This window comes from Corvus hawaiiensis, chromosome 2 (assembly GCF_020740725.1).
Source record: "Corvus hawaiiensis isolate bCorHaw1 chromosome 2, bCorHaw1.pri.cur, whole genome shotgun sequence".
Classification (NCBI taxonomy): Eukaryota; Metazoa; Chordata; class Aves; order Passeriformes; family Corvidae; genus Corvus; species Corvus hawaiiensis.
The window spans coordinates 97391151-97401511 of NC_063214.1; the positions used below are offsets into that span (position 1 = coordinate 97391151).

At 42.7% G+C, this 10361-nt stretch overlaps 1 long non-coding RNA gene across 1 annotated transcript; it reads left to right on the forward strand.

Moving 5' to 3' along the window:
• Positions 1-1211: 1211 nt before the first annotated feature.
• Positions 1212-3417, forward strand: LOC125320744. The gene is made up of 3 exons (XR_007201274.1): positions 1212-1318; positions 2132-2177; positions 3223-3417. It is a non-coding gene; the product is annotated as an uncharacterized LOC125320744 (long non-coding RNA).
• Positions 3418-10361: the final 6944 nt, after the last annotated feature.

Sequence of the window (10361 nt, forward strand, 5' to 3'; positions counted from 1 at the left end):
TTGTGGAGGAATGAACAGAACTCTTGGGCTGGTTATGGGATCAGGGGGTACAAGGGACAACTGTTGAGGGAAAATACACCGGTGTCTGATGCCTCTGTGACTCTGGGAGGTGATTTCCTTCTTAATCCCTTGCCATAGCTCCTGGCTGAAGACTTCCTCTCCTGCTCCAGGCTTCCCTAGCCCTGAAGGGGGTCTTCCCCATCTCCAAAGGGGCAGACTCATTAAATGTTCCTGTCTGTGGCGAAGTCAGAGGATGCTCAAGCTCTGTTATTCAACAGATACTAGTCAAGAGCTACAAAACCTGAAATCAGATCTCAAATCTCAAAATGGACAAAACCAGAATTAACTCTTTATAATTATATATCTTTATAATTAATTATACATTTCAACATTGATTTATTAATTGTTTGCTATCTGCTGTTAATATTAGAAAGGTGACTGTTTTCAAGCTGCTCTCCAGACCCTGAGGACACATATTTTCTTGTTTCCTTAATGTGGAGAGAATACAAAAGCCCAAACTTTAAGAAGAAATGCAATATACCTGATGAAATAATGATTTATGACAACACCACCACTCCATAAGTTTAATGCTGTTCTTCTTCCTTCTTTTGGGTGAGGCAAGGAACAAATTCCAGGAAAGCTCTTTGAAGTCTTTAGGGGAAGAAACTGCTTTCCACCTGCCACTCCTCCTCACAGTGGGGTCCTGAGCATTATGCCTTGCCTCTACAGCCCCACACATTGTATGGGAGACCCCTGAACAGCCCACACTATGCACCATAACCAGCAAGGAAAGAGGAAGAGTCAGAGTGAAGTGCTCCTCAAGGCACCTTCCCCCGACTACCCTGGAGTCAGCCCTGCCTGTCTGAGCACAATCCTTTGCTCAGCCCCCTCATCATGGGAGGCTAAAACACTTATTCTAAAAAAAATAAATACACACAATTTTAATTGTCAGACACGTCCAGTGCTTTATATAATCCTTTACAGACACCTACTGTCCAGTGTGTTTGCCTGGGGTTTATGAGGCTCTGGTCCCACCCCTTTGTGGAAAGATGTTTTCTCCCATTCCCAGGGTGTGCTTGCTGCCTGGCTAGGAGCTTGCTTGTTGGAGAATTGCCACAGAACATCCAGTCATTTGCTTTCAGTGGCATGCCAAAGAGAAAGAAATTGACCCTGTAGCCTAAGGACTGAGTTTGATTTCTGTCAGGCAGAGAAAACATTGCACCTAAATCTTCAATTTCCTAAGGAAATAGAAGAGCTTTTTGGATACTGGACACGCACTGACGCTACCTTTTGCAGGGATCCTGGTCTGGCACATCAGGTAGGCAACTTGCTCAGTTTGCTAAGACCTTTGCTGGATGCAGTCTGACCTCTTCTTGCCTGGGCTTGGAGGGTGTTATCTGGAAGGGGATGTAACTGGTAACTTGTGAGCATCCCATTTGGCCCAGGCCTCACTGTGCCATGTTGCCAAGCAACATTTTGCAATGTGCGTCCTGCAGCCTTCCCTCGCCAGTTAGGTGCAACTCCAATGTGCTCTCCTCTTTGTCCTCAAAATGTAGCGTTATGGATTGCAGCCTTGTAGATGCCAGGCAGGGATGAGCCTGTTCTGGGAAATAGGTCCAGCAGACCCGCAGAAAGTGTAACTGGATACTACACAGCTGACATGAACTGATGTGGAAATGCTGTCAGCTCATCCAGTCAGAAACCTGTTTGAGACTGTGCCATCTGCACACTCCACTGACTGCTCCCAGCCGGTGCCCGCTGCTGCTCAGCACTGGAGACAGGACTGCTGCTCCTGAAGCCCTCGGAGCTGTTTCTTTCCCTTGGCAAGTCCTGTGGTGTGGGCTAGGGCTGGCTGAGGCTAAACAGGGTGATGTCAAGCTGGGGTGAGCTTTCCAGTCAGATGCAGGTTGTGCGAGTATGTGTTGCTCAAGAGATGAAGAGGCTCATGGTGTCTGCCCTGTACATTCCCTGGGCCATTCATTCACTTATTTATGCTACCTTTACAGGAAATATCCCTGCATCTTTAACAGGTTCTTCTTCTAGTGAGCCATAGAAAAGGCAAAATGAGGTCCGATAAGAAAAGAGATCTGATTGTAATGCATACTTTTCTTCTCTTACTCTCTCCTCCAAGACTGGATCAAGAATTTCCTCATGTGAATCCCAGGAGTATCTGCAAAGTAAGTTAAAGGAGGGGTTGTTTTCCAGACCACTCATTTGGAATAGAAATAGAAAATAGAAAAGCAAGTGGTCTGGCATCTTTTAGAGGAAAATGGGAGAATCCTGCAAACACTAATGTTTGCTTGGGGCTAGACAGCCTCCAAGCAGGAATTACAACATGAATTTAGACATCTTAAAATGCCTTTATGCTGTTTCAGGGGCCTAAATCCCACCTGACTCTCTTGGGTTATGTCTAGGACCCACTTGAGGAGGACTTCAAGGCACAGAGATAGTGAACTCTTACCAGACTTTATAATATCACAAGAACAAAATTGAAATTGCTCACCCAGTGAAGTGGTTTTTTAGTGATCCTTCTATGGTGTTGGGAAGATCCTCTGTAAGTTTTCTGGAACCATGCTTTCTGGATGGGTCCTGCACATGTTATATCCCTCAGAGAAGTGATATGAGATGGGATAGCTCTGGTGCAGGTGCAATAGAACTTTAAAAGCATTAGAAAAATACGTTCAGAAGTGTGAATTTTCTTCACTAAAAGGCTAAATCAGTCAAGATAACGAATCCTGTTATAATTAATTAATTAGTGCATTAATTGGGAAGGACTACAAAAAGTCTAGCTACTTATCCTAGAAGATCGGCTGAAGCCAACACCAAATTTACATTTCAGTAAGGACAAAACATATCCCAGAGGACAAGAACATGGAAGATCACTCTGTCTCACATTTGCAGAAAGGCGTAGCTCTGTTGCTGTCACTCTGGTCTCAGGTATTTCCCAAATGAGGAATTCTCAAGAGGAAGCTCCTGTTATTTGTGTTTGTCTCCAATATTGCCTTATCACAGTTTCTCATGGAGGAGACTGCAAATGCAGTTTTTTGCAAATTTTTGCAAAGGTTTAATGAGCAGTTTTCACATACTTCCCAAAGCAAAATGTAGCCACTGAATAAGCTGTGCTTGTGGTAGGGATGGTTTTGCTCTAGAAATTCAGGTTTAAAACTCCAAAGAAATCTTTCTGCATTACTGACACATTTCACTTCGGTTTTTTTGTCATAGAGAGTGGCGTCTCAAACCTCACAGCCCAACTCCTAGAAAATTCACCCACCTCCCAGCCTTAAAACCCACGCCTGCCTTAGGTCCACAGCTTATGAAAAAGTTGTCCTGGGAAAGATGTCTCCCTCCCCTCCTCCTCCTCCATCCTGCAGCAGGACCCATTGTCTGCCGGCGGCAAGGCATAAAGGAGTTAACGAAGGAGCCGGCAAGGAGGTATGACGGGGTGATGTCAGAATATTTCCAGGGAAAGAATGTGTTGGGGGGCGCTGGCCGGGCTGGGGCTGGAGGCCCCCGGCCCCACCCCGACATTCTTCTTGTCCGTTTCCCACAGGCGGAGAGTGGCACGGGGGGTCAGAGTGGACGAGCACAAAGAGAGACCCCCTGCTGCCGTGGCCATCGTGCTGGGCTGTCACTGCTACTAATTCATGACTTCACCTTTAATCTCACTGATCCATTATAGGTTAAAAAGAGACCCATTTTACAGCTGACAAGATTGAAGGGAGCGCAACCCAGGAACTGGGGGGGCGGGGAGGTGGGCATGGGGGAGAAAAAAAAAATAAGAGAGGGGGAGAGAGAAATAACCCCTGCTAAAGTTTGTACAATTGGGACCATCTGCTAAAAATAGATTTTGTGGGGTTTGTTTGTCCTTTCCCTTCACTATGACAATATCTATTTTAAGAAGGAAGCTGGTAACTGCAGCTAAATCAGAATTTTAGTGCACAGGGTCAGAGTAAAAAGGAATGGGGAGGAGAGGGGAGATGGGGAAAAAAAAAGAGTAAGATTTTAGGACCAGAGCTGCACAGTGGAAAGGATGGGAAGCATTCAAATAGCTTAGTGCTGCTTTAGAGAATGTTTGGTGAGGTCATCATGAGGAAATGACTAAGAAATTTATGAAATGCTGATGTCAAAGGTAAGTTGATCAAATCAACATTGATTCAGCAGAGTAATAACTATATGTGTGTGGCACTTACAGCATGTTTATAATGACACAAATACTTGATGAACTTCCAGAAATCATTAGAGCTACTGTGCTGTGAGCTGTAGATGAAGTCTCCAGAAGTAATTCTGCTATTTTCGTTAGCAGCATAATCACGTTCATTTTGTCCTTTAATGAAGATTTTTATGTTGCTGCTTCAAGGAACTAAAGTGCATATTCTCAGTGAACTTGAGAAAGTAAGCAAATTGGAAAGAAAAAAGTGGAGTCTCTGAAAAAAAAGACCAGAGGGGTGATAATTTGTGAAAAGAATTATTTTCTAGCATATAGCAAAGAATTCAACATTCTTGCATTTCCTGGTTTTGTCCTACATCAGTGAGGTACATGTAGGTACCTGCATGTAGTGCTAGTTCAGGAGGTTAGGGTATTGGTCCTTTTTGCTTCCTTTACCTGATGCTCTTTGACAAAACCTTTTAATTCCCAAAGCAGTTTTATGAAGTCTGCCGAATTAGTCTATCACTCCTACTGTCCTGATAGTATCAGAGAGCATCGAAGCTCAAGAAGGAGATTGTTTGCTGGATTCTCCCTGTCTTTTGCCTTTGAACTGCTGGAGCTGCATCTCATAAGATTTTGCAACATATGTATGGAGATTTATACTGCCAGGAGTGCAGAGCTTTTGCATCTGCTACAACACCCTGTTCCCTCCTTTTTCCCCTCCCAGCAGAGGAACTCTGGGAGTTGTTGGCATCATGGTTGCCTGACTGCCATGAGATGAGGGTGGAGAGTGTGGAAGTTTATCATGAGGATGCAAAGAAATTTGCAAAGATTTTTGGGTTTATGGGATTTATGGACAAAGTCTGTGAAGGAGATCAGCTGCTGGTATCTGTTGTGGGAAGATGTAAGAGAGAACGGGGACCTTTTGCATGAGCCACTGTCAGTTAAAGTCAGTGATAAAAATCCTATTGAAAAAGCCTCTGATCAAATCAAAACCTGTTTTCCTAAGAGTGACATTGCCTGCAAATGGAGGCAGATTGAGGTCCGTAACTGGCCAGCACTTTGGACACATTCTGCTTCCTTTAGTCACACAAAATGACGTATTGATGCATGTTTCTAGGATCCAAACAGGCAGCCCTTTCATAGGCAAAAGCCCTAATGAAGTCACTGGCAGGCAGCCTCCCTGGCCTAAGGCCTGCAGGCTATTTCCCTAGTCAATACACTGGACCTAATCTTATAGCCCTTGAGCATCAAACTCCATGTGTATTTTCTGCAAGTATTTGTTCTCTTTCTGCAAAAGTGCAAGATTTGTGTGCTGTAGAGTGCGGTGTCAGTGAGCAGCTGCTTCTCCTTCAGCATGAGTTGTTCAGCACACAGACTTCATTGGCTACTGGTTGGACAAAACCACACTGCAAAGCTGATGCGAGGAACAGCGAGGACCTAGGCTGCCAAATACAAACCTCCTGTTTTAGTTTGTAAGTGTCTGAAAATAAAACAAAACAAAATTACTAAAGCAAAAGAAAATTTTAAAAGGTTTCAGGAAATATTAAGAAAATTTGTATTTTTACCTGGTAATCTGACTATTTCTAATTTAGTGGAACACGTTAGCTACTCTGGTTAAATCAAATGCAATCAGTGGAGCTGTCTTAACAGCAAGTTAGAGCTCCCTTGCAGAATGGATTTCATTACCTCTTTGTAAGCTTAGTCCTTCTAGTTTCTGATCAGCCAACTGAAATTATTTTCCTATTCCTAAGAGTGTAAGAAATATAGATTGGAATGGCAGCTTCATATATTACCTTGGTTACAAAGTGTCATCAAGCACTAAGTTAAAATGATAAAAATCATAAGGATGTTTCCATAAGGATGCTTTGTTTTAGGCAAGGAACGTGTATTTTTTCTTTCTTTCTGGAATTTTTGATTAAGGTTTTTCCCACGAGCAAATATTATAATGCAATGCCTGGGTATAAAAGTAAAAAGCATCTTTTAGAACTGAAAAATTACCATCTCCTCCACACTTCTCAGAAAATTATAGAATGAATAAAATCCTTCTCAGATATTTTTTTTCTTATAAGTTTTGTATATCTTCTGCAATGCACCTGTAGGCAGGTGTCCAGAAGGAGCCAAGAAAGAAGCTTCTGTGTGTATTGGCTGGATCAGGGCTGAACTGCTGAACTGGATGGCAACAACTTGGCCCGGAAGGAAAAGAAGAGGGAATGAAGGTGATCCAGATTACTAATTAATTATGAGTCCTCCCTGTTACCACATCCCTGCACTTGGTAGGATAAGTGCTTGCAGTTCATGCAAAACAACTCTGAAAGGTTCTGCCTCTGGCTGTGCTAGATCTGATCTGCCACAGGCAGGCTCTCAGCTCAAATACATCTGAAAATGTGGGCCTTAAATATTTAGCTTTCTCTGGGAACTGACTTCCTTTGACAACTTGCATCTATGTTGTCATCATGCTTGGTGTGCTATAAATACATCAATGATCTTTGATGCCAATCAACTAATACCAGGTCCTTATCGCAACAAGCTCACACACCTCACAGTGTGCTCAAGGAGTTATCTTTCTATCTCCTTTTTTAAGATGAAGTTAATCCATTGTAAGCCCCATAACAAGGAGCCACTCACAGGTTGAAAGTATAAGTGCAGTTTTCAAGTGGTATTGTCTCATGACTCTTGCCCTTAAAGACACAGGTATGAAAAGATGCTCTCTGTTTTTGTGCAGCACTGCTGTGGAAATAGAGTTCTATTTTCCTTGTGCTTCCCAAGTTGTGCATGGTTTAATTAAAATGTATTATTATCCTAAGGCTTTTTCTTTTTTAAAGTAAAGTCAAGCACCCTACTGAAGACACAGGACATTCATACACCCAAATCCGTGTCAGCATCCTGCTGGCAGTAAGAGCTTTTGCACAAACATCTGATTGCAGAGTCAGAATTCAACAAAGCAAGAAGAAACAGGCTGAAGAGCATCTACTACCTAAACACATGCAGTGACTCAGAGAGTGGGAAGCGGAACTGAGAGAACAATAAATGAAGAAACAATGAAAAGGTCAAGCACTTATTCAGGATTCATAAGTACAAATGTTGCAGTTCAAGCCGTGCAGGTGAAAAATGAAATTCCTTCTCTTCACGATTTTTTTTTGTCTCCATATTTCTTTTTTCCAGCTCATGAATACCACTGAAGGGAATCTTGCTTATAGTGGAAAATCTCAAATATGACATGCAAATAGTACATGGGGCCATCAAGATAGGACGAAGCACCATATTTGTGACTGCCTTCAGGAGAATGCACTGCATTAAAAGAGAGATACATTTTGTGCAAATGATGTTGGAACATTTGATGCAGAAACATGATCTCCAATCCTTCCTTTTGCACAGTGCTGGTTCAATCAGAAATGGGTGGATGGGTGAATCCTCACTTGCTGTGCAAGTGAGCTGGGGCAATACATGTGTGGTGACCATGATTCTCCAAGCTCCAGAGTTTTCAGAGCATCTGGAGCAGAGTGTTCTCTGCCTGTGGGTGGCTCACAGGTGGCTTGTGTGTCAACAAGTGTACTGAGGCTGTGTGAGGGCAGAGGGCAGGTGTGCCCACATTGAGGGTTGTTGAGGAAGATGGAAGAAAGAAATTGTCATCTATGGGGTTGTTTAGTCTAATACTACTTGAACTACTTTTACAACCATCGGACCAAGCTCTCTTGGAAAGGATAAAAGAAAGCTAACATGGCACACTGAAATTCCCATATGTGGTACCTTCAGGGGTTCCCTTCAACAGTGGTGTACCCCATCACTGCTCCTTACTCAGGAAAATTTATATCATTTTCTCAAATATTCTGCAGTGCTGTTTACATTCCTATCTTCTCTATCTCCTTCCTGCAGTGCATATGTTCCTCTGCTTTGTGGTGCTTTCCCTTTGGTACATGTTTCCTTGGCATGTGGTCCTTTCCTCCTCTGGACCTCCTGCCTCATCACCTTCTCCTACCAGGAGTTCCAGCCCCATTGTTTTTTTCTGTAGTGCTCGTACAGTTCTTTCTTCATGCTCTAGAAAAAGCAGTGCAGAGGTGCAATGTCAGACAATGCTTGATGAAGAAGGAAGGGATGGATCTGACAACTCCATGAACCTGCAAGTCACTCACACTTGGAATCCTCTTAGCTCTTGCTGGGACTGGTTGCAGTAGGTGACTGGGCTGTAGAAACTGGTTTACCCAGAATTGACAAAACAGCAAATGGAGTACCACAGCTTTGAGAAACAAGTGTGATTATACAGTAACCTAATTTCTATTTAAATATAATCCTTAATTGCTCCTACATTTCTCTGACAACTTGCAGGGGTAAAAAAATATTTTAGTTTATTGTTTTTTAAACAAAACCAGATGAAAGCAAACAAATTGACAAATTAATCCCCATACTAACTGCATTGCAACTCATACAGTTACATCAGGGCGTCCTTTGGGTCAATATTTTCCCTTGCCTGAGGGCCAAAGAGGTATTTAAGCATCACCTAATAACCAAAGGCCAAATACAAGCACCAGGCTGACATGTCATCCATTTCTCATCCCCTCCAGATTGTTTCTATCTGTCTCATGCTCTTCAAATGGCAATGCAAAGCCCATATGCTATGGTGTCAGGGAAAAATTCCCAACACGACATCTGTCTGCAGGGCAGATCCCAAGGCAGTCGGTGTGTCAGCTTTGGAGCTGCCTCTGCTTTTGTCATGTACCAGGGATTGGTGATGGGACTGCCTTGTCACCCCGCAAACCACTTTGGATTCCAAGGAATCACTAGGTTTGTGTTTTTCAATAAGCTTCTGCTTAAATCCCTCATGAGATCTCTATACAGGCCTCCTTTATGGCAAAATAATGAGAATTTCTTAATGCCGATGTGTGTGTGTTCAGCAGAAATATGTGGGTTTAGTTTAAAGTGGACCACGGCCTGGTACATACAGGTCGCTGTGTACTAGGATTTCTTTCTCAGAAAACTCTTGAATGCTCTTTGAAAAGGTCTTTTTTTTTCTTTTTTTTCCTCTGCTCACGAGTGTAGAAGCCACTTCTTGATGAATAGGATCCATAATGCCCAGAGATATTTGAGATCAAGCATATGGTCCATTGAATATGCATGGAAGTGGGGCGGGAGGGAGTTGGTGTGCAGCACTGGGGAAAGCGTGTCTGAAAGTTAAGCAGTGCAGAGTTTGGGGGCAGTCTTTCTGCCCGTTTGGGGAAACATCACTTTCTGTTTCCTCTGATATACTAGTCACTAGGTAGAAATTTGTGGTCAAAAGTGTAGCTGGGGGGGTTGAGCACTCAAAGATTTAGTCGTGGCTTGTGTTAGACAGAAAAATACCATTTCATAGGGGTTTCCTGTAAAATGCTTTTTTTAGAACCAAAGCATTAGACAATAAAATCTCAAGTTATTCAAAAGTACATAAAGATAAGAAACTTCTTTAACTGACAAATGACCAATTCTTTGCTAGGAGAGAGGCTCAAATGACTCTTCTTCACATTTAAATGAAAAGAGTGCTTGGAGAATACACATTCTGGTAAGTTTTCCTTACCAGTGGAGAGAGAGAAAAGGAGACAGGACTGAATAGGAGCGATTGGGCATGAAGTAGTAACTATGAGGTCCTGGAGGCAGGAGAACAAGAGAGGGAAGGAAAAAAAAGAGAAGAGAACCCAGAAGAAAGGCAAGGGGGAGGAGGGGTGAAGGAAAAGATGCGTAGCAGTTATTTAAGGGATGCCAGGGAAAACTGGGATGTCTGCGTGTTTGAGAAGAAAGACAATCTTGAAATACAGAAATTGATCCAGGAACTATGAAGATTTACCAGAAATAACCCTGGGTAAATTGTTGCATATCTAAGATTTGAGTGAGTTTTTGGCGGGGGTGGATTTTTTTGTATCACTGCCACAGCATATTTTTTTCACATGACAAAATGTGAATTAATCTCTAAGTTACAAATATGTTATGGTTAATTTACTTCATGGACCAAAATAATGTATCACACTGCATTTATTTCTTATGGCTGCTGAAAGTCCTGGAGAAACGAAGAATTAGAAGAACTTTTAAAGTAACCTTGTCCCCCACGTGCAAGATGTGACAGTGAGGCAACCCCAGTGAAGTCCACCGTCATCAATATTCCTTCCATAGGAAATACTTTCTAATCTTACTGGTAAGAGTGGGTGTGGGAGAGAAGAAAGATGCTTCATTACCACATGTAACAGCC